This window comes from Macaca fascicularis, chromosome 11 (assembly GCF_037993035.2).
Source record: "Macaca fascicularis isolate 582-1 chromosome 11, T2T-MFA8v1.1".
Classification (NCBI taxonomy): Eukaryota; Metazoa; Chordata; class Mammalia; order Primates; family Cercopithecidae; genus Macaca; species Macaca fascicularis.
In genome coordinates, this window is record NC_088385.1 from 37,931,149 (window position 1) to 37,953,788 (window position 22,640).

The 22,640-nt window shown below is 38.9% G+C and overlaps 1 pseudogene; it reads left to right on the plus strand.

Moving 5' to 3' along the window:
- The first annotated feature begins 3,211 nt into the window (after positions 1-3,211).
- Positions 3,212-3,936, plus strand: LOC135966091 (uncharacterized; annotated as a pseudogene).
- The last annotated feature ends 18,704 nt before the right edge of the window (positions 3,937-22,640 follow it).

Consider the following 22,640-nt stretch of genomic DNA (forward strand, 5'->3'; position numbering starts at 1 on the left):
GAAAGAAGGTTTCTGAGAAACTTCTTTGTGATCTGTGAATTCATCTCACAGTGTTACAGGTATCCCTTCAAGAAGCCTTTCGCTAAGTCTGGTTTTGTGGAATTTGCAAAGTGATATTTGGAAGCCCATAGGGCTATGGTGAAAAAGAATATATCCTCAGATAAAAACTGGAAAGAATCTTTCTGGGAAACTGCTTTGTGTTCTGTTATTTCATCTCACAGAGTTGCAGCTTTGTCTTCAAGAAGCCGTTCGCTAAGACGGTTCTTGTGGAATTTGAAAAGTGATATTTGGAAGCCCATAGAGGGCAACGGTGTAAAAGAAAGTGTCCTCCTAAAGAAACTCGAAATAAACTTTCTGAGAGACTGCTTTGTGAAGTGTGACTTCCACTCACTGACTTACAGCTGTATTTCGTGTAGCTGTTTGCTCCCCTTATTTCTATGGCATCAGAGCACTGATATTTTGGATCCCTTTGAGGACTGTATGGCCAATGGAAATATCCTCCGATAAAAATGAGAAAGAATCTTTCTGAGAAACTTCTTTGTGATCTGTGAATTCATCTCACAGTGTTACAGGTATCCCTTCAAGAAGCCTTTCGCTAAGACTGGTTTTGTGGAATTTGTAAAGTGATATTTGGAAGCACATAGAGGGCTATGGTGAAAAAGAAAATATCCTCAGATAAAAATTAGAAAGAAGCTTTCTGGGTAACTGCTTTGTGTTCTGTTATTTCATCTCACAGAGTTGCAGCTTTACCTTCAAGAAGCCGTTCGCTAAGACGGTTCTTGTGGAATTTGTAAAGTGATATTTGGAAACCCATAGAGGGCTACGGTGTAAAACAAAGTGTCCTCCTAAAGAAACTCGAAAGAAACTTTCTGAGAAACTGCTTTGTGAAGTGTGACTTCCACTCACTGACTTACAGCTGTATTTCGTGTAGCTGTTTGCTCCCCTTATTTCTATGGCATCAGAGCACTGATATTTTGGATCCCTTTGAGGTCTGTATGGCCAAAGGAAATATCCTCCGATAAAAATGAGAAGGAAGCTTTTTGAGAAACTTCTTTGTGATCTGTGAATTCATCTCACAGTGTTACAGGTATCCCTTCAAGAAGCCTTTGGCTAAGACTGGTTTTGTGGGATTTGTAAAGTGATATTTGGAAGCACATAGAGGGCTATAGTGAAAAAGAAAATATCCTCAGATAAAAACTAGAAAGAAGCTTTCTGGGAAACTGCTTTGTGTTCTGTTATTTCATCTCACAGAGTTGCAGTTTGTCTTCAAGAAGCCGTTCGCTAAGACAGTTCTTGTGGAATTTGTAAAGTGATATTTGGAAGCCAATAGAGGGCTATGGTGTAAAAGAAAGTATCCTCGTAAAGAAACTCGAAAGAAACTTTCTGAGAAACTGCTTTGTGAAGTGTGACCTCCACTCACTGAGTTACAGCTGTATATCATGGAGCCGTTTGGTAAACTTATTTCTGTGGAATCTGAGAATGGATATTTCGAATCCCTTTGAAGACTATAGGACCAAAGGAAATATCCTCAAAAAAAGTGAGAAAGGAGCTTTTTGAGAAACTTCTATGTGATCTGCGAAATCATCTCACAGAGTTACAGCTTTCCCCTCAAGAAGCCTTTTGCAAAGACTTTTCTTGTGGAATATGCAAAGGGATATTTGGAAGCCCATGGAGAGCTATGGTGAAAAAGAAAATATCATCAGATAGAAACTGGAAAGAAGCTTTCTGAGAAACTGCTTTGTGTGGTGTGACTTCCACTCACTGAGTTACAGCTGTATTTCGTGGAGCTGTTTGCTAGCCTTATTTCTGTGGAATCATAGAACTGATATTTCAGATCCCTTTGAAGACTATAGGGCCAAAGGAAATATCCTCCCATAAAAATGAGAAAGAAGCTTTCTGAGTATCTTCTTTGTGATCAATGACTTCATCTCACAGAGTTATATCTTTCCCCTCAAGAAGCTTTTCGCTAAGACTGTTCTTGTGGAATTTACAAAGGGATATTTGGAAGTCCATGGAGTGCTATGGTGAAAAAGAAAATATCCTCAGATACAAACAGGAAAGAAGCATTCTGAGAAGCTGCTTTGTGTTCTGCTAATTCATCTCACAGAGTTACAATTTTCCCCCCAAGAAGCCGTTCGCTGAGACTGTTCTTGTGGAATTTGCAAAGTGATATTTTGAAGCCCATAGAGGGCTATGGTGAAAATGAAAATATCCTCAGATTAAAACTGCAAAGAAACTTTCTGGGAATCTGCTTTGTGATGTGTGACTTCCACTCAATGAGTTAAAGCTGTATTTCGTGGAGCTGTATGCTAGTCTTATTTCTGTGGAATCTGAGAACTGATATTACGGAACCCTTTGAAGACTATAGGGCTAAAGAAAATATCCTCCGATAAAAATGACAGCTTAGCATTCTGAAAAACTTCTTTGTGATCAGTGAATTCGTCTCACAAAGTTACAGATTTTCCCTCAAGAAGCATATGGCTAAGACAGTTATTCTGGAATTTGCAAAGTGATATTTGGAAGCCCATAGAGGGCAATGGCGAAAAAGAAAATATACTTAGATGAAAACTGGAAAGAAGCCTTGTGATTAACTGCATTGTGTTCTGTTAATTCATCTCACAGAGTTACAGCTTTGCCCTCAGGAATCCGTTCACTAAGACTGCTCTTGTGGAATTTGCAAAGTGATATTTGGAAGCCTATAGTGGCGTATGGTGAAAAAGAAAATATCCTCCGATAAAAACTGGAAAGAAGATTTCTGAGAAACTGCTTTGTGTTCTGTCAATTCATCTCACAGAGTTATAGCTTTGCCATAAGAAGCCGTTCGCGAAGACTGTTCTTGTGGAATTTGCCAAGGGATATTGGATGTCCATGGAGGACTATGTTGAAAAAGAAAATATCCTCAGACAGAAAATGGAAAGAAGCTTTCTGAGAAACTGCTTTGTGATGTGTGACTTCCACTCACTGAGTTAGAGCTGCATTTGGTGGAGCTGTTTGTTAGTCTTATTTCTGTGGAATCTGAGAACAGATATTTCGGATCCCTTTGAAGACTATAGGGCCAAAGGAAATATCCTCCGAAAAAAATGAGAAAGAAGCATAGTGAGAAACTTCTTTGTGAACCGTGACTTCATCCTACAGAGTTTTAGCTTTCCCCTCAAGAGGGATTTCCCTCAGACAGTTTTTGTGGAATTTGCAAAGTGATATTTGGAAGCCCATGGAGTACATGATGAAAAAGAAAATATCCTCAGATAAAAACTGGAAAGAAGCTTTGCGAGAAACTGCTTTGTGTTCTGCTAATTCATCTGACAGAGTTACAGCATTCCCCTCAAGAAGCCGTTCGCTAAGACTGTTCTTGTGGAATTTGCATAGGGATATTGGAAGCCCATAGAGGGCTACGGTGAAAGTGGAAGTATCCTCAGATAAAAACTGAAAAGAAGCTTTCTGAGAAATTCCTTTGTGTTCTGGTAATTCATCTCACAGAGTTACAGCGTTGCCCGCAAGAAACTGTTTGCTAAGACAGTTCGAGTGGAATTTGCAAAATGATATTTGTAATCCCATAGAGGGCTATGGTGAAAGAGGAAATATCCTCAGATAAAAACTGGAAAGAAGCTTTGTGAGAAACTACTTTGTGTTCTGTTAATTCATCTCAAAATGTTATAGCTTTCCCCTCAAGAAGCCGTTCGCTAAGACTGTTCTTGTGGAATTTGCAAAGTGATATTTGGAAGCCCATAGAGGGCTATGGCAAAAGATGAAATATCCTCAGATAAAAACTGGAAAGAAGCTTTGTGAGAAACTACTTTGTGTTCTGTTAATTCATCTAAAAGAGTTACAGCTTTCCCCTCAAGAAGCCGTTCGCTAAGACTGTTCTTGTGAAATTTGCAAAGTGATATTTGGAAGCCAATAGAGGGCTATGGTGAAAAAGAAAATATCCTCAGATAGAACCTGGAAAGAAGCTTTCTGAGAAACTGCTTTGTGTTCTGTTAATTCATCTCACAGAGTTACAGCTTTCCCCTCAGGAAGCCGTTCTCTAAGCCTGTTCTTGTGGAATTACAAAGTGATATTTTTTAGCCCATAGAAGGCTATGGTGAAAAAGGAAATATGCTCAGATAAAAACTGGAAAGAAGCTTTCTGAGAAACTTCTTTGAGATCTATGAATTCATCTCAGAGAATTACATTTTTCTCCTCAAGAAGCCTTTTGCTAAGACTCTTCTTCTGGAATTTGCAAAGTGATATTTGGAAGCCCATGGATGGCTTTGAAGAAAAAGAAAATATCCTCAGTAAAAAATGGAAGGAAGCTTTCTGAGAAACTGCTTTGTGATGTGTGACTTCTACTCATAGAGTTACAGCTGTATTTAGTGGAGCTGTTTGATAGCCTTATTTCTGTGGAATCTGAGACCTGATATTTCGGATCCATTTGAAGACAATAGGGCCAAAGAAAGTATCCCCAGATAAAAATGAGAAAGAAGCTTTCTGAGAAACTTCTTTGTGATCTGTGAATTCATCTCACAGAGTTACAGCTTTCCCCTAACGATGCCTTACGCTAAGACTCTTCTTGTGGAATTTGCAAAGTGATATTTTGAAGACTGTGGAGGGCGATGGTGAAAAAAAAATATCCTCAGATAAAAACTGGAAAGAAGCTTTGTGAGAACCTAATTTGTGTTCTGTTAATTCATCTCACAGAGTTACAGCTTTCCCCTCAAGAACCCGTTCGCTAAGACTGTTCTTGTGGAATTTGCAAAGTGATATTTGGAACCCCAGAGAGGGCTATGGTGAAAAAGGAAATATCCTCAGATAAAAACTGGAAAGAAGGTTTCTGAGAAACTGCTTTTTGTTCTGTTAATTCATCTCAAAGAGTTACAGTGTTCCCCGCAAGAAGCTGTTTGCTAAGAATGTTCTTGTGGAATTTGCAAAGTGATATTTTGAAGCCCATGGAGGGCTAGGGTGAAAAAGAAAATATCCTCAGATAAAAACTGGAAAGAAGCTTTCTGAGAAACTGCTTTTTGATGTATGAATTCTACTCACTGAGATACAGCTGTATTTCATGGAGCTCTTTGCTAGCCTTGTTTCTGTGGAACCTGAGAACTATTATTTCAGATCCCTTTGAAGAATATTGGGCCAAACTAAATATCCTCTGATAAAAATGAGAATGAATCTTTCTGAGAAACTTTTTGTGATCTGTGAATTCGTCTCACAGAGTTGCAGATTTCCCTTCAAAAAGCCTTTCTCTAAGACTGTTCTTGTGCCATTTTCAAAGTGATATTTGGAAGCCCATGAAGGGCTATGGTTAAAAAGAAAATATCCTCAGATGAAAACTGGAATGAAGCTTTGTGAGATACTGTTTTGTGTTCTCTTAAATCATCTCAAAGAGTTACAGCTTTCCCATCAAAAAGCCGTTCGCTAACACTGTTCTTGTGGAAATTTCAAAATCATATTTGGAAGCCCATAGAGGGTTATGGTGAAAAAGGAAATATACTGAGATAAAAATTGGAAAAAAGCTTTCTGAGAAACTGCTTTGTGATGTGTGACTTCCACTCACTGAGTAACAGCTGTATTTCTTGCAGCTGTTTGCTAGACTTATTTCTGTGGAATCTGAGAACTGATATTTCGGGTCTCTTTGAAGACTATAGGGCCAAAGAAAATATCCTCTGATGAAAATGAGAAAGAAGCTTTCTGAGAAACTTCTTTGAGTTCTGTGAATTCATCTCACAGAGCAACAGCTTTCCCATCAAGAAGCCTTTCGCTAAGACTGTTCTTGTGGAATTTGCAAAGTGATATTTGGAAGCGGATGGAGAACTTTGCTGAAAAAGAAAATATCCTCAGATAAAACTAGGAAATAAGCTTTCTGACAAATTAGTTTGTGTTATGTGGATTCATCTCAAAGAGTTACAGCTTACCCCTCAAGAAGCCTTTGCTAAGACAGTTCTTGTGGAATTTGCAAAGTGATATTTGGAAGCCAATAGAGGGCTATGGTGAAAAAGAAAATATCCTCAGATAAAAACTGGAAAGAAGCTTTGAGAGAAACTGCTTTGTGTTCTGTTGTTTCATATCAAAGAGTTACAGCTTTCCCCTCCAGAATCCGTTCGCTGAGAACGTTCTTGCGCAATTTCAAAAGTGGTATTTGGAATCCTATAGAGCTCTGTGGGGAGAAAGGATCTATTCTCAGATAAATACTTGAAAGAAGCTTTCTGAGAAACTGCTTTTTGATGTGTGACTTCCACTCACAGAGTTACAGCTGTATTTCGTGGAGCTGTTTGCTAGTCTGCTTTCTGTGGAATCTGAGAACTCATATTTCAGATCCCTTTGAAGACTATAGGGCCAAAGGAAATATATTCCGATAAAAATGAGAAAGAATTTTTCTATGAAACTTCTTTGGAGCTGTGAATTCATCTCATAGAGTTACAGCTTTCTCCTCAAGAAGCCATTCTCTAAGACTATTCTTGTGGAAGTTGCAAAGTGATTTTGGAAGCCCTTAGAGGGCTATGGGGAAAAAGGAAATATCCTCAGATAAAAACTGGAAAGAAGCTTTCTGCGAAACTGCTTTGTGATGTGTGACTTCCACTCACTGAGTTACATCTGTATTTCGTGGAGCTGTTTCCTAGCCTTATTTCTGTGGAATCTGAGAACTGATATTTCGAATCCCTTTGAAGACTATAGGGCCAAAAATAATATCCTCCGATAAAAATGAGAAAGAAGCTCTTTGAGAAACTTGTTTCTGAACTGTGAATTTATCTCACAGATTTTCAGCTTACCCCTCAAGAAGTCTTTCACTAAGCCTGTTCTTTTGGAATTTGCAAAGTGATATTTGGAAGCCCAAGGAGGGCTATGGTCAAGAAGAAAATATCCTCTGATAAAATCTTGAAAGAAGCTTTGTGAGAAACTGTTTTGTGTTCTGTTAATTCATCTGAAAGAGTTACAGTTTTCCCCTCAAGAAGACTTTCGCGAAGACTGTTCTGTGGAATTTGCAAAGTGATATTTGGAAGCCCATAGAGGGCTATGGTGAAAAAGGAAATTTCCTCAGATAAAAAGTGGGAAGAAGCTTTCTGAGGAACTGCTTTGTGATGTGTGACTTCCACTCACTGAGTTACATTTGTGTTTCTTTGAGGTGTTTGCTAGCCTTATTTATGTGGGATCTGAGAACTGATATTTTAGATCCCTTTGAAGAGTATAGGGCCAAAGGAAATATCCTCCGATAAAAATGAGAAAGAAGCTTTCTGAGAAACTTCTCTGTGAGCTGTGAATTCGTCTCACAGAGTTACAGGTTTCCCCTCAAGAGGCCTTTCGCTAAGACTGTTCTTGTGGAATTTGCAAAGTGATATTTGGAAGCCCATGGAGGGCTGTGGTGAAAAGTTAAATATCCTCAGATAAAAACTGGAAAGAAGCTTTGTGAGAAACTGCTTTGTGTTCTGTTAATTCATCTCACAGTGTTACAGCTCTCCCCTAAACAAGCCGTCGCTAAGACTGTTCTTTTGGAATTTGAAAGTGATATTTGGAACCCCATATATGGCTAAGGTGAAAAAGGAAATATCCTCAGATAAAAACTGTAAAGAAGCTTTCTGAGAAACTGCTTAGTAATATGTGGCTTCCACTCATTGAGTTACAGCTGTATTTCATGGAGCTGTTTGCTAGCCTTATTTCTGTGGAATCTGAGAACTGGTGTTTCGGATCCCTTTGAAGACTATGCGGTCAAAGGAAATATCCTCCGACAAAAAAGTGAAAGAAGCTTTCTGAGAAACTTCCTTGTGATCTGTTAATTCATCTCAAGAAGTTACAGCTTACCCCTCAAGAAGCCTTTTGCTAAGACTGTTCCAGTGGAAATTGCAAAGAGATATTTGGAAGCCCATGGAGGGCTGTGGTGAAAAAGAAAATCTCCTCGGATAAAAACTGGAAAGAAGTTTTGAGAGAAACTGCTTTGTGTTCTCTTAATTCATCTCAAAGAGTTACAGCTATCCCCTTAAGAAGCCTTTTGGTAGGACTGTTCTTGTGGAATTTGCGAAGTGATATTTGGAAGACCATAGGGGCTATGGTGAAAAAGGAAAAATCCTCAGATAAAAACTGGAAAGAAGCTTTCTGCGAAACTGCTTTGTGATGTGTGACTTCCACTCACTGAGTTATATCTGTATTTCGTGGAGCTGTTTCCTAGCCTTATTTCTGTGGAATCTGAGAACTGATATTTCGAATCCCTTTGAAGACTATAGGGCCAAAAATAATATCCTCCGATAAAAATGAGAAAGAAGCTCTTTGAGAAACTTGTTTCTGAACTGTGAATTTATCTCACAGATTTTCAGCTTACCCCTCAAGAAGTCTTTCACTAAGCCTGTTCTTTTGGAATTTGCAAAGTGATATTTGGAAGCCCAAGGAGGGCTATGGTCAAGAAGAAAATATCCTCTGATAAAATCTTGAAAGAAGCTTTGTGAGAAACTGTTTTGTGTTCTGTTAATTCATCTGAAAGAGTTACAGTTTTCCCCTCAAGAAGACTTTCGCGAAGACTGTTCTGTGGAATTTGCAAAGTGATATTTGGAAGCCCATAGAGGGCTATGGTGAAAAAGGAAATTTCCTCAGATAAAAAGTGGGAAGAAGCTTTCTGAGGAACTGCTTTGTGATGTGTGACTTCCACTCACTGAGTTACATTTGTGTTTCTTTGAGGTGTTTGCTAGCCTTATTTATGTGGGATCTGAGAACTGATATTTTAGATCCCTTTGAAGAGTATAGGGCCAAAGGAAATATCCTCCGATAAAAATGAGAAAGAAGCTTTCTGAGAAACTTCTCTGTGAGCTGTGAATTCGTCTCACAGAGTTACAGGTTTCCCCTCAAGAGGCCTTTCGCTAAGACTGTTCTTGTGGAATTTGCAAAGTGATATTTGGAAGCCCATGGAGGGCTGTGGTGAAAAGTTAAATATCCTCAGATAAAAACTGGAAAGAAGCTTTGTGAGAAACTGCTTTGTGTTCTGTTAATTCATCTCACAGTGTTACAGCTCTCCCCTAAACAAGCCGTCGCTAAGACTGTTCTTTTGGAATTTGAAAGTGATATTTGGAACCCCATATATGGCTAAGGTGAAAAAGGAAATATCCTCAGATAAAAACTGTAAAGAAGCTTTCTGAGAAACTGCTTAGTAATATGTGGCTTCCACTCATTGAGTTACAGCTGTATTTCATGGAGCTGTTTGCTAGCCTTATTTCTGTGGAATCTGAGAACTGGTGTTTCGGATCCCTTTGAAGACTATGCGGTCAAAGGAAATATCCTCCGACAAAAAAGTGAAAGAAGCTTTCTGAGAAACTTCCTTGTGATCTGTTAATTCATCTCAAGAAGTTACAGCTTACCCCTCAAGAAGCCTTTTGCTAAGACTGTTCCAGTGGAAATTGCAAAGAGATATTTGGAAGCCCATGGAGGGCTGTGGTGAAAAAGAAAATCTCCTCGGATAAAAACTGGAAAGAAGTTTTGAGAGAAACTGCTTTGTGTTCTCTTAATTCATCTCAAAGAGTTACAGCTATCCCCTTAAGAAGCCTTTTGGTAGGACTGTTCTTGTGGAATTTGCGAAGTGATATTTGGAAGACCATAGGGGCTATGGTGAAAAAGGAAAAATCCTCAGATAAAAACTGGAAAGAAGCTTTCTGCGAAACTGCTTTGTGATGTGTGACTTCCACTCACTGAGTTATATCTGTATTTCGTGGAGCTGTTTCCTAGCCTTATTTCTGTGGAATCTGAGAACTGATATTTCGAATCCCTTTGAAGACTATAGGGCCAAAAATAATATCCTCCGATAAAAATGAGAAAGAAGCTCTTTGAGAAACTTGTTTCTGAACTGTGAATTTATCTCACAGATTTTCAGCTTACCCCTCAAGAAGTCTTTCACTAAGCCTGTTCTTTTGGAATTTGCAAAGTGATATTTGGAAGCCCAAGGAGGGCTATGGTCAAGAAGAAAATATCCTCTGATAAAATCTTGAAAGAAGCTTTGTGAGAAACTGTTTTGTGTTCTGTTAATTCATCTGAAAGAGTTACAGTTTTCCCCTCAAGAAGACTTTCGCGAAGACTGTTCTGTGGAATTTGCAAAGTGATATTTGGAAGCCCATAGAGGGCTATGGTGAAAAAGGAAATTTCCTCAGATAAAAAGTGGGAAGAAGCTTTCTGAGGAACTGCTTTGTGATGTGTGACTTCCACTCACTGAGTTACATTTGTGTTTCTTTGAGGTGTTTGCTAGCCTTATTTATGTGGGATCTGAGAACTGATATTTTAGATCCCTTTGAAGAGTATAGGGCCAAAGGAAATATCCTCCGATAAAAATGAGAAAGAAGCTTTCTGAGAAACTTCTCTGTGAGCTGTGAATTCGTCTCACAGAGTTACAGGTTTCCCCTCAAGAGGCCTTTCGCTAAGACTGTTCTTGTGGAATTTGCAAAGTGATATTTGGAAGCCCATGGAGGGCTGTGGTGAAAAGTTAAATATCCTCAGATAAAAACTGGAAAGAAGCTTTGTGAGAAACTGCTTTGTGTTCTGTTAATTCATCTCACAGTGTTACAGCTCTCCCCTAAACAAGCCGTCGCTAAGACTGTTCTTTTGGAATTTGAAAGTGATATTTGGAACCCCATATATGGCTAAGGTGAAAAAGGAAATATCCTCAGATAAAAACTGTAAAGAAGCTTTCTGAGAAACTGCTTAGTAATATGTGGCTTCCACTCATTGAGTTACAGCTGTATTTCATGGAGCTGTTTGCTAGCCTTATTTCTGTGGAATCTGAGAACTGGTGTTTCGGATCCCTTTGAAGACTATGCGGTCAAAGGAAATATCCTCCGACAAAAAAGTGAAAGAAGCTTTCTGAGAAACTTCCTTGTGATCTGTTAATTCATCTCAAGAAGTTACAGCTTACCCCTCAAGAAGCCTTTTGCTAAGACTGTTCCAGTGGAAATTGCAAAGAGATATTTGGAAGCCCATGGAGGGCTGTGGTGAAAAAGAAAATCTCCTCGGATAAAAACTGGAAAGAAGTTTTGAGAGAAACTGCTTTGTGTTCTCTTAATTCATCTCAAAGAGTTACAGCTATCCCCTTAAGAAGCCTTTTGGTAGGACTGTTCTTGTGGAATTTGCGAAGTGATATTTGGAAGACCATAGGGGCTATGGTGAAAAAGGAAAAATCCTCAGATAAAAACTGGAAAGAAGCTTTCTGCGAAACTGCTTTGTGATGTGTGACTTCCACTCACTGAGTTATATCTGTATTTCGTGGAGCTGTTTCCTAGCCTTATTTCTGTGGAATCTGAGAACTGATATTTCGAATCCCTTTGAAGACTATAGGGCCAAAAATAATATCCTCCGATAAAAATGAGAAAGAAGCTCTTTGAGAAACTTGTTTCTGAACTGTGAATTTATCTCACAGATTTTCAGCTTACCCCTCAAGAAGTCTTTCACTAAGCCTGTTCTTTTGGAATTTGCAAAGTGATATTTGGAAGCCCAAGGAGGGCTATGGTCAAGAAGAAAATATCCTCTGATAAAATCTTGAAAGAAGCTTTGTGAGAAACTGTTTTGTGTTCTGTTAATTCATCTGAAAGAGTTACAGTTTTCCCCTCAAGAAGACTTTCGCGAAGACTGTTCTGTGGAATTTGCAAAGTGATATTTGGAAGCCCATAGAGGGCTATGGTGAAAAAGGAAATTTCCTCAGATAAAAAGTGGGAAGAAGCTTTCTGAGGAACTGCTTTGTGATGTGTGACTTCCACTCACTGAGTTACATTTGTGTTTCTTTGAGGTGTTTGCTAGCCTTATTTATGTGGGATCTGAGAACTGATATTTTAGATCCCTTTGAAGAGTATAGGGCCAAAGGAAATATCCTCCGATAAAAATGAGAAAGAAGCTTTCTGAGAAACTTCTCTGTGAGCTGTGAATTCGTCTCACAGAGTTACAGGTTTCCCCTCAAGAGGCCTTTCGCTAAGACTGTTCTTGTGGAATTTGCAAAGTGATATTTGGAAGCCCATGGAGGGCTGTGGTGAAAAGTTAAATATCCTCAGATAAAAACTGGAAAGAAGCTTTGTGAGAAACTGCTTTGTGTTCTGTTAATTCATCTCACAGTGTTACAGCTCTCCCCTAAACAAGCCGTCGCTAAGACTGTTCTTTTGGAATTTGAAAGTGATATTTGGAACCCCATATATGGCTAAGGTGAAAAAGGAAATATCCTCAGATAAAAACTGTAAAGAAGCTTTCTGAGAAACTGCTTAGTAATATGTGGCTTCCACTCATTGAGTTACAGCTGTATTTCATGGAGCTGTTTGCTAGCCTTATTTCTGTGGAATCTGAGAACTGGTGTTTCGGATCCCTTTGAAGACTATGCGGTCAAAGGAAATATCCTCCGACAAAAAAGTGAAAGAAGCTTTCTGAGAAACTTCCTTGTGATCTGTTAATTCATCTCAAGAAGTTACAGCTTACCCCTCAAGAAGCCTTTTGCTAAGACTGTTCCAGTGGAAATTGCAAAGAGATATTTGGAAGCCCATGGAAGGCTGTGGTGAAAAAGAAAATCTCCTCGGATAAAAACTGGAAAGAAGTTTTGAGAGAAACTGCTTTGTGTTCTCTTAATTCATCTCAAAGAGTTACAGCTATCCCCTTAAGAAGCCTTTTGGTAGGACTGTTCTTGTGGAATTTGCGAAGTGATATTTGGAAGACCATAGGGGCTATGGTGAAAAAGGAAAAATCCTCAGATAAAAACTGGAAAGAAGCTTTCTGCAAATTGCTTTGTGTTCTGTTAATTCATCTCACAGAGTTACAGCTTTCCCCTCAAGAAGCCGTTCTCTAAGAATGTTCTTGTTTAAATGGCCAAGTGATAATTGGAAGTCCATAGAGGGCTATGCAGAAAAAGAAAATATCCTCAGATAAAAACTGGAAAGAAGCTTTCTCAGAAACTGCTTTGTGATGTGTGATTTCCACTCACTGAGTTACAGCTGTATTTCATGGAGCTGTTCTCTCACCTTATTTCTGTGTAATCTGAGAACTGATTATTCGGATCCCTTTGAAGACTATAGGGCCAAAGGAAATATCCTCCGATAAGAGAGAAAGAAGTTTTCTTAGTATATTCTTTGGGATCTTTGAATTCGTCTCACAGAGTTACAGCCTTCCCCTGAAGAAGCCATTCGCTAAGACTGTGATTGTGTAATTGGCAAAGTGATATTTGGAAGCCCATAGAGGGCTATGGTGAAAAAGATAATATCCTCAGATAAAAACTGGAAAGAAGCTTTCTGAGAAACAGCTTTGTGATGTGCGTCTGCCAGTAACTGCGTTACACCTGTATCTCTAGGAGCGGTTTTCTGGCTTTATTTCTCTGGAATCTGAGAACTGATATTTCGGATTCCTTTGAAGACTATAGGACCAAAGGAAATATCCTCCGACAAAAATGAAAAAAAAAAACCTTTCTGAGAAATTTCTTTGTAATCTGTGAATTCATCTCTCAGAGTTACTGGTTTCCCCTAAGGAAGCCGTACTCTAAGACTGTTCTTGTGGAATTTCCACAGAGATATTTGGAAGCCCATGGACGGCTATGGTGAAAAAGAAAATATACTCAGGTAAAAACTGGAAAGAGGATTTCTGAGAAACTGCTTTGTGATTTCTGACTTCCACTCCCTGAGTTACAGCTGTATTTCGTGGAGCTCTTTGCTAGCCTTCTTTCTGTGGAATCTGAGAACTGATATTTCGAATCCCTTTGAAGACTATAAGGCCAGTGGAAATATCCCCCAGTAAAAATGAGAAAGAAGCTTTCTGAGTGTCTTCTTTGTGATTTGTGAATTCATCTCACAGAGTTACAGCTTTAACCTCAAGAAGCCTTTCACTAAGACTGTTCTTGTTGAATTTGCAAAGTGATATTTGGAAGCCCATGGAGGGCTACGGTGGAAAAGAAAATATCCTCTGATACAAAATGAAAAGAAGCTTTCTGAGAAACTGCTTTGTGTTCTGTTCATTCATCTCACAGAGTTACAGCTTTCTCCTCAAGAAGCCTTTGGCTAAGATTGTTCTTGTGGAATTTGCAAAGGGATATTTGGAAGCCCATTAAGGGCTATGGTGAAAAAGAAAATATACTCAGATAAAAACTGGAAAGAATATTTCGGGGTAACTGCTTTGTTATGTGTGAGTTCCACTCACTGAGTTACAGCTGTATTTCGTGGAGCTGTTTGCTATCCTTATTTCCGTGAAATTTTAGAACTGATATTTCGGATCCCTTTGAAGACTCTAGGGTAAAAGGAAATGTCCTCCGATAAAAATGAGAAAAAAGGCCGGGCGCGGTGGCTCACGCCTGTAATCCCAGCACTTTGGGAGGCCGAGGCGGGCGGATCACAAGGTCAAGAGATCGAGACCATGGTGAAACCCCGTCTCTACTAAAAATACAAAAAAATTAGCCGGGCGCGGTGGCGGGCGCCTGTAGTCCCAGCTACTCAGGAGGCTGAGGCAGGAGAATGGCATAAACCCAGGAGGCGGAGCTTGCAGTGAGCCGAGATCGCGCCACTGCACTCCAGCCTGGGCGACAGAGCGAGACTCCATCTCAAAAAAAAAAAAAAAAAAAAGAGAAAAAAGCTTGCTGAGAAATTTCTTTGTGATCTGTGAATTAATCTCACAGAGTTACAGCTTTACCCTCAAGAAGCCTTTCACTAAGACTGTTCTTGTTGAATTTGCAAAGTGATATTTGGAAGCCCATGGAGGGCTATGGTGAAAAAGAAAATATCCTCAGATAAAAACTGCAAAGAAACTTTCTGAGAAACTGCTTTGTGTTCTGTTAATTCATCTCACAGAGTTACAGTTTTCCCCTCAAGAAGTCGTTCGCTATTGTGGATTTGCAAAGTGATAATTGGAAGCCCATGGAGGGCTATGCTGAAAAAGAAATTAACCTCCGAGAAAACTGGAAAGATGCTTTCTGAGAAACTGCTTTGTGATGTGTGACTTCCACTCACTGAGTTACCGCTGTATTTCGTGGAGTTCATTGCTAGCTTTATGTCTTTGGAATCTGAGAACTGATATTTTGTATCCCTTTGAAGACTATAGGGCCAAAGGAAATATCCTCCGATAAAAATGAGAAAGATGCTTTATGAGTATCTAGTTTGTGATCTGTGAATTCATCTCACAGAGTTTCAACTTTCTCCTCTAAAAGCCTTTCGCTAAAACTGTTCTTGTGGAATTGCAAAGTGATATTTGTAAGCCCATGGAAGGCTATGGTGAAAAAGAAAATATCCTCTGATAAAAACTTTATAGAAACTTTCTGTGAAACTGCTTTGTTCTCTGTTAATTCATCTCATAGAGTTACAGGTTTCGCCTCAAGAAGCCGTTCGCTAAGACTGTTTTGTGGAATTTGCAAAGTGATATTTTGAAGCCCATGGAGGACTATGGTGAAAAAGAAAGTATCCTCAGATAAAAACTGGAAAGAAGCTATCTGAGAAACTGCGTTGTGTTCTGTTAATTCATCTCACAGTGTATACAGCTTTGCCTCAAGAAGCCAATCGCTAAGACTGTTCTTCTGGAATTTGCAAAGTGACATTTGGAAGCCTATGTAGGGATATGGTGAAAAAGAAAATATCATAAGATAAAAACTGGAAAGAAGCTTTCTGAGAAACTGCTTTGTGATGTGTGACTTCCACTCACTGAGGTACAGCTGTATTTCGTGGAGCTGTTTGCTAGCCTTACTTCTGTTGAATCTGAGAACTGATATTTCGGATCCTTTTGAAGACTATAGAGCCAAAGGAAATATCCTCAGATAGAAATGAGAAAGAAGCTTTTTCAGTATCTTCTTTGTGATCAGTGAATTAATCTCACAGAGTTACAGCGTTCCCCTCAAAAAGACTTTTGTTAAGACTGTTCTTGAGAAATTTGCAAAGGGATATTTGGAAGCCCATGTAGGGCTATGGTGAAAAAGAAAATATCCTCAGTTAAAAACTGGAAAGAAGCTTTCTGAGAAACTGCTTTGTGTTCTGTTAATTCCTCTCATGGAGTTACAGTTTTCCCCTCAAATAGTCGTTCGCTAAGACTGTTCTTGTGGAATTTGCAAAGTGATGTTTGGAACCCCTTAGACGGCTAAGGTGAAAAAGGAAATATCCTCAGATAACAACTGTAAAGAAGCTTTCTGAGAAACTGCCTTGTGTTTTGTGACTTCCACTCACTGAGTTACAGGGGGATTTTGTAGAGCTGTTTGCTAGAATTATGTCGGTGGAATCTGAGAACTGATATTTCGGATACCTTTGAAGACTATAGGGCCAAAGGAAATATCCTAAGATAAAATTGAGAGAGAAACTTTCTGATTATCTTCTTTGTGATCTGTGAATTCATCTCACAGACTTACAGCTCTCCCCTCAGGAAGTCTTTCACTAAGACTGTTCTTGTGGAATTTTCAAAGTGATATTTGGAAGGCCATGGAGGGCTATGATGAAAAAGAAAATATCCTCAGATAAAAACTGGAAAGAAGCTTTCTGAGAAATTACATTCTGTTCTGTTAATTCATTTCACAGAGTTACCGCTTTCCCCTCAAGAAGTCGTTTGATGAGTCTGTTCTTGTGGAATTTGCAAAGTGATATTTCGAAGCCATTTGAGGGCTATGGTGAAAAAGAAAATATCCTCAGATAAAAACTTTAAAGAAGCTTTCTGAGAAACTGCTTTGTGTTCTGTTAATTCATCTCAAAAAGTTACTGCTTTACCTTCAAAAAGCCGTTCGCTAAGACTGTTCTTCTGGAATTTGCAAAGAGATATTTGGAAGCCCAAAGAGGCCTATGGTGAAAAAGAAAATATACTCAGATAACAACTGGAAAGAAGATTTCTGAGAAACTGCTTTGTGATGTGTGACTTCCACTCACAGAGTTACAGCTGTATTTTGTGCAGCTGTTTGCTACCCTTATTTCTGTGGAATCTGAGAACTCATAATTTGGATTCCTTTGAAGACTATAGGGCAAAAGGAAATATCCTCCGATAAAAATGAAAAAGAAGCTTTCTGAGTATCTTCTTTGTGATCACTGAATTCATCTCACAGAGTTACAGCTTTCCCCTCAAGAAGCCTTTTGCTACAACTGTTCTTGTGGAATTTGCAAAGTGATATTTGGAAGCCCATAGAGGGCTATGTTGAAAAAGAAAATATCCTCAGATAAAAACAGGAAAGAAGCTTTCTGAGAAACTGCTTTGTGATGTGTGGTTTCCACTCACTGAGTTACAGCTGTATTTCATGGAGCTGTTTGCTCGCCTTATTTCTTTGGAATCTGAGAACTGATATTTTGGATCCCTTTGAAGACTATAGGACCAAAGGAAATATCCTCTGATAAAAGTGAGAAAGAAGTTTTCTGAGTATCTTCTTTGTGATCTCTGAATTCATCTCACAGAATTACAGCTTTCCCCTCAAGAAGTATTTCGCTAAGACTGTTCCTGTGGAATTTGCAAAGTGATATTTGGAAGCCCATGGAGGGCTGTGGTGAATAAGAAATTATCCTCAGATAGAAACTTGAAAGAAGATTTCTGAGAAACTGCTGTGTGATGTGTAACTTCCACCTACTGAGTTACAGCTGAATTTCGTGGAGTTGATCGCTAGCCTTGTTTCTGTGGAATCCGAGAACTGATGTTTCGTATCCCTTTGAAGACTAGAGGGCCAATGCAAATATACTCTGATAAAAATGAGAAAGAAGCTTTCTGAGTACCTTCTTTGTGATCTGTGATTTCATCTCAGAGAGTTACAGCTTTCCCCTGAAGAAGCCTTTCACTTACACTGTTCTTGTGGAATTTGCAAAGTGATATTTCGAAGCCCATAGAGGGCTACGGTGAAAAAGAAAATATCCTCAGGTATAAAGTGGAAAGAAGCTTTCTGAGAAACTGCTTTGTGTTCTGTTAATTCATCTCACAAAATTACAGGTTTCCCCTCAAGAAGCCATTTGCTAAGACTCTTCTTTTGGAATTTGCAAAGTGATATATGGAAGCCCATAGAGGGCTATGGTAAAAGAGAATATATCCTCAGATAAAAACTGGAAAGAAGCTTTCTGAGAAACTGCTTTGTGATGTGAGACTTCCACTCACTGAATTACAGCTATATTTCATTTAGCTGTTTGCTTGCCTTATTTCTGTGGAATCTGAGAACTGATAATACGGATCCCTTTGAAACCTATAGGGCCAAAGGAAATATCCTCCAATAAATATGAGAAAAAAGCTTTCTGAGAAATTTCTTTGTGATCTGGGGATTCATCTCACAGAGCTGCAGCATTCCCCTCTAGTAGCCTTTCGCTAAGACTGTTCTTGTGGAATTTGCAAAGTGATATTTGGAAGCCCATGGAGGGCTAAGGTGAAAAAGAAAATATCCTCAGAGACGAAGTGGAAAGAAGCATTCTGAGGAAGTGCTTTGTGTTCTCCTAATTCATTTCATAGAATTACAGCTTTCCCCTCAAGAAGCCGTTCGCTCAGACTCTTCTTGCGGAATATGCAAAGTGATATTTGAAAGCCCATAGAGAGCTAAGGTGAAAAAGGAAATATCCTCAGATAAAAACTGTAAAGAAGCTTTCTGAGAAACTGCTTTGTGTTTTGTGACTTCCACTCACTGAGTTACAGGGGGATTTTGTAGAGCTGTTTGCTAGCATTATTTCTGTGGAATCTGAGAACTGATATTTCGGATACCTTTGAAGACTATAGGGCCAAAGGAAATATCCTAAGGTAAAATTGAGAGAGAAACTTTCTGAGTATCTTCTTTGTGATCTGTGAATTCATCTCACAGACTTACAGCTCTCCCCTCAGGAAGTCTTTCGCTAAGACTCTTCTTGTGGAATTTTCAAAGTGATATTTGGAAGGCCATGGAGGGCTATGGTGAAAAAGAAAGTATCCTCAGATAAAACTGGAAAGAAGCTTTCTGAGAAAATGCTTTGTGATGTGAGACTTCCAGTCACTGAGTTACAGCTGTATTTCATGGAGCTGTTTGCTCACATTATTTCTGTGGAATCTGAGAACTGATATTTCGGACCCCTTTGAAGACTAGAGGACCAGAGGAAATATACTCCGATAACTGCGAGAAAGAAGTTTTCTGAGTATATTCTTTGTGATCTGTGAATTCATCTCACAGAGTTATGGCTTTCTCCTCAAGAAGCCATTCGCTAAGACTGTTCTTGTGGAATTTACAAAGTGACATTTGGAAGCCCGTGTAGGGCTATGTTGAAAAAGAAAATATCCTCTGATAAAAACTGGAAAGAAGCTTTCTGAGAAAATGCTTTATGATGTGTGACTTCCTCTCACTGAGTTACGGCTGAATTTCATGGAGCTGTTTGCTGTCCTTATTTATGTGGAATCTGAGAACTGATATTTCAGAACCGTTTGAAGACTATAGGGCCAAAGGAAACATCCTCCTATAAAAATGAGAAAAAAGCTTTCTGAGAAATTGTTTGTGATCTGTGAATTCATCTCACAGATTTGCAGCATTCTCCTAAAGAAGCCTTTCGCTAAGACTGTTCCTGTGTAATTTGCAAAGTGATATTTGGAAGCCCATGGAGGGCTAAGGTGAAAAAGAAAATATCCTCGGAGACAAAGTGGAAGGAAGCTTTCTGAAAAACTTCTTTGTGTTCTACTAATTCATTTCATAGAATTACAGCTTTCCCTTCAAGAAGCCTTTTGCTAAGATTCTTCTTGCGTAATTTGCCAAGTGATATTTGGAAGCCCGTACAGTGCTATGGTGAAAAAAAAAATATGCTCAGATAAAAATTGGAAAGAAGCTTTCTGATAACCTGCTTTGTGTTCTTAATTCATCCCACAGAGTTACAGCTTTCCCCTCAAGAAACCGTTCGCTAAGACTGTTCTTGTGTAATTTGGAAACTGATATTTGGAAGCCCATGGAGGGCTATGGGGAAAAAGAAAACTCACTCAGATAAAAACTGGAAAGAAGGTTTCTGAGAAACTGTTTCTGTTTTGTTAATTCTTCTCCCAGAGTTACAGCTTTCCCCGCAAGAAGGCCATCGCTAAGACTGTTCTTGTGGAATTTGGAAAGTGACATTTGGAAGCCCATAGAGGGCTGTGGTGAAAAAGAAAATATCCTCAAATAAAAATTGAAAAGAAGCTTTCTGAGAAACTGCTTTGTGATGCTTGACTTCCACTCACTGAGTTACAACTGTATTTCATGGAGCTGTTTGCTAGCCTTATTTCTGTGGAATCTGAGAACTGATATTTCGGATTCTTTTGAAGACTATGAGGCCAAAGGATATATTCTGCAATAAAAATGAAAAAGAAGCTTTCTGAGTATCTTCTTTGTGATCTGTGAATTCAACTCCCAGAGGTGCAGCTTTCCACTCAAGAAGCGTTTGGCTAAGACTTGTCTTGTGCAATTGGCAAAGTGATATTTGGAAGCAAATGGAAGACTATGGTGAAAAAGAAAATATCCTCAGATAAAAACTGGAAAGAAGCTTTCTGAGAAACTGCTTTGTGACGTGTGACTTACAGTTGTATTTTGTGGAGCTCTTTGCTAGCCTTATTTCTGTGGAATCCCAGAATTGATATTTCGGGTCCTTTTGAAGACTATAGGGCCAAAGGAAATATCCTCCGATGAAAATAAGAAACAAGCTTTCTGAGAAACTGCTTTGTTAAGTGTGACTTCCACTCACTGAGTTACAGCTGTATTTCGTGGAGCTGTTTCCTAGCCTTATTTCTGTGAAATCTCAGAACTGATATTTCCGATCTCTTTGAAGACACAAGAGCCAAATTAAATATCCTCCTATAAAAATGAGAAAGAAGTTTTATGAGTAATTTCTTTGTGATCTGTGAATTCATCTCACTGAGTTACAGCTTTCTCCTCAAGAAGCCTTTCGCTAAATCGGTTCTTGGGGAATTTGCAAAGTGATATTTGAAAGCTCATGGAGGGCTGTGGTGAGAAAGAAAATATCCTCTGATTAAAACTTTAAAGGAGCTTTCTGAGAAACTGCTTTGTGTTCTGTTAATTCATCTCAAACAGTTACAGCTTTCCCCTCAGGAAGCCGTTCGCTAAGACTACTCTGTGCAATTTGCAGTGATATTTGGAAGCCCATGGAGGGCTATGGTGAAAAAGATAATATCCTCAGATAAAAACTAGAAAGAAGCTTTCTGAGAAACTGCTTTGTAATGTGTGACTTTCACTCACTGAGTTAGAGCGGTATTTTGTGGAGCTATTTGCTTGCATTATTTCTGTGGAATCTGAGAACAGATATTTCGAACCCCTTTGAAATCTATAGGGCCAAAGGAAATAACCTCCGATAAAAATGAGAAATAAGATTTCTGAGAAACTTCTTTGTGATTTGTGAATTCATCTTACAGAGTTACAGCTTTCCCCTCAAGAATCCTTTGGCTAAGGCTGTTTTTGTGGAATTCGCAAAGTGACATTTGGAAGCCCAAAGAGGGCTATGGTGAAAAAGAAAATATCCTCACATAAAAACTGGAAAGAAGCTTTCTGAGAAACTGCATTGAGTTCTGTTAATTCATCTCACAGGGTTACAGCATTCCCCTCCAGAAGCCGTTCGCTAAGAGTCTTCTTGTGGAGTTTGCAAAGTGATATTTGGAAGCAGATAGAGGGCTGTGGTGAAAAAGAAAATATCCTCAGATAAAAACTGGAAAGAAAGAAGCTTTCTGACAAACTGCTTTGTGATGTGTGACTGCCACTCATTGAGTGACAGCTGCATTTCGTGGAGCTGTTTGCTCGCCTTATTTCTTTGGAATCTGAGAACTGATATTTCGGAACCCTTTGAAGACCATAGGGCCTATGGAAATATCCTCCAATAAAAGTGAGAAAGAAGTTTTCTGAGTATCTTTTTTGTGATCTGTGAATTCATCTCACAGAGTTACAGATTTCCCCTCAAGAATTCTTTTGCTAAGACTGTTCTTGTGGAATTTGCAAAGTGAAATTTGGAAGCCCATGGAGGGCTATGGTGAAAAAGAAAATATCTTCAGATAAAAACTGGAAAGAAGCTTTCTGAGAAACTCCTTTGTGATGTGTGACTTCCACTCACTGAGTTACAGCTGTATTTCGTGGAGCTGTTTGCTAGCCTTATTTTTGTGAAATCTGAGAACTGATATTTCATATTCCTTTGAAGACTATAGGGCCAATGCAAATATCCTCTGATAAAAATGAGAAAAAAGCTTTCTGAGAACCTTCTTTGTGTTCTGTTAATTCATCTCACGGAGTTACAGCTTTCCCCTCAAGAAGCCGTTCGCTAAGATTCTTCTTGTGGAATTTGCAAAATGATGTTTCAAATCCCAAAGAGGGCTATGATGAAAAAGAAAATATCCTCCGATAAAAACTGGAAAGAGGCTTTCTGAGAAAATGCTTTGTGATATGTGACACCCACTCATTGAGTTACAGCTGTATTTGATGGAAATCCTTGCTAGCTTTATTTCTGTGGAATGTGGAACTGATATTTCGGATCCCTTTGAAGACTATAGGGCCAAAGGAAATATCCTCCTATAAAAATGAGAAAGAATCTTTCTAAGTTACCTCTTGGTGATCTGTGAATTCATCTAAAAGAGTTACAGCTTTCCCCTCAAGAAGCAGTTCGCTAAGACTGTTCTTGTGTAATTTGAGCAGTGATATTTGGAAGCCCATAGAGGGCTATGGTGAAAAAGAAAATTTTCTCAGATAAAAACTGGAAGGAAGCTTTATGAGAAATTGCTTTGTGATGTGTGACTTTCACTCACTGAGTTACAGCTATATTTCGAGGGGCTCTTTGCCAGCC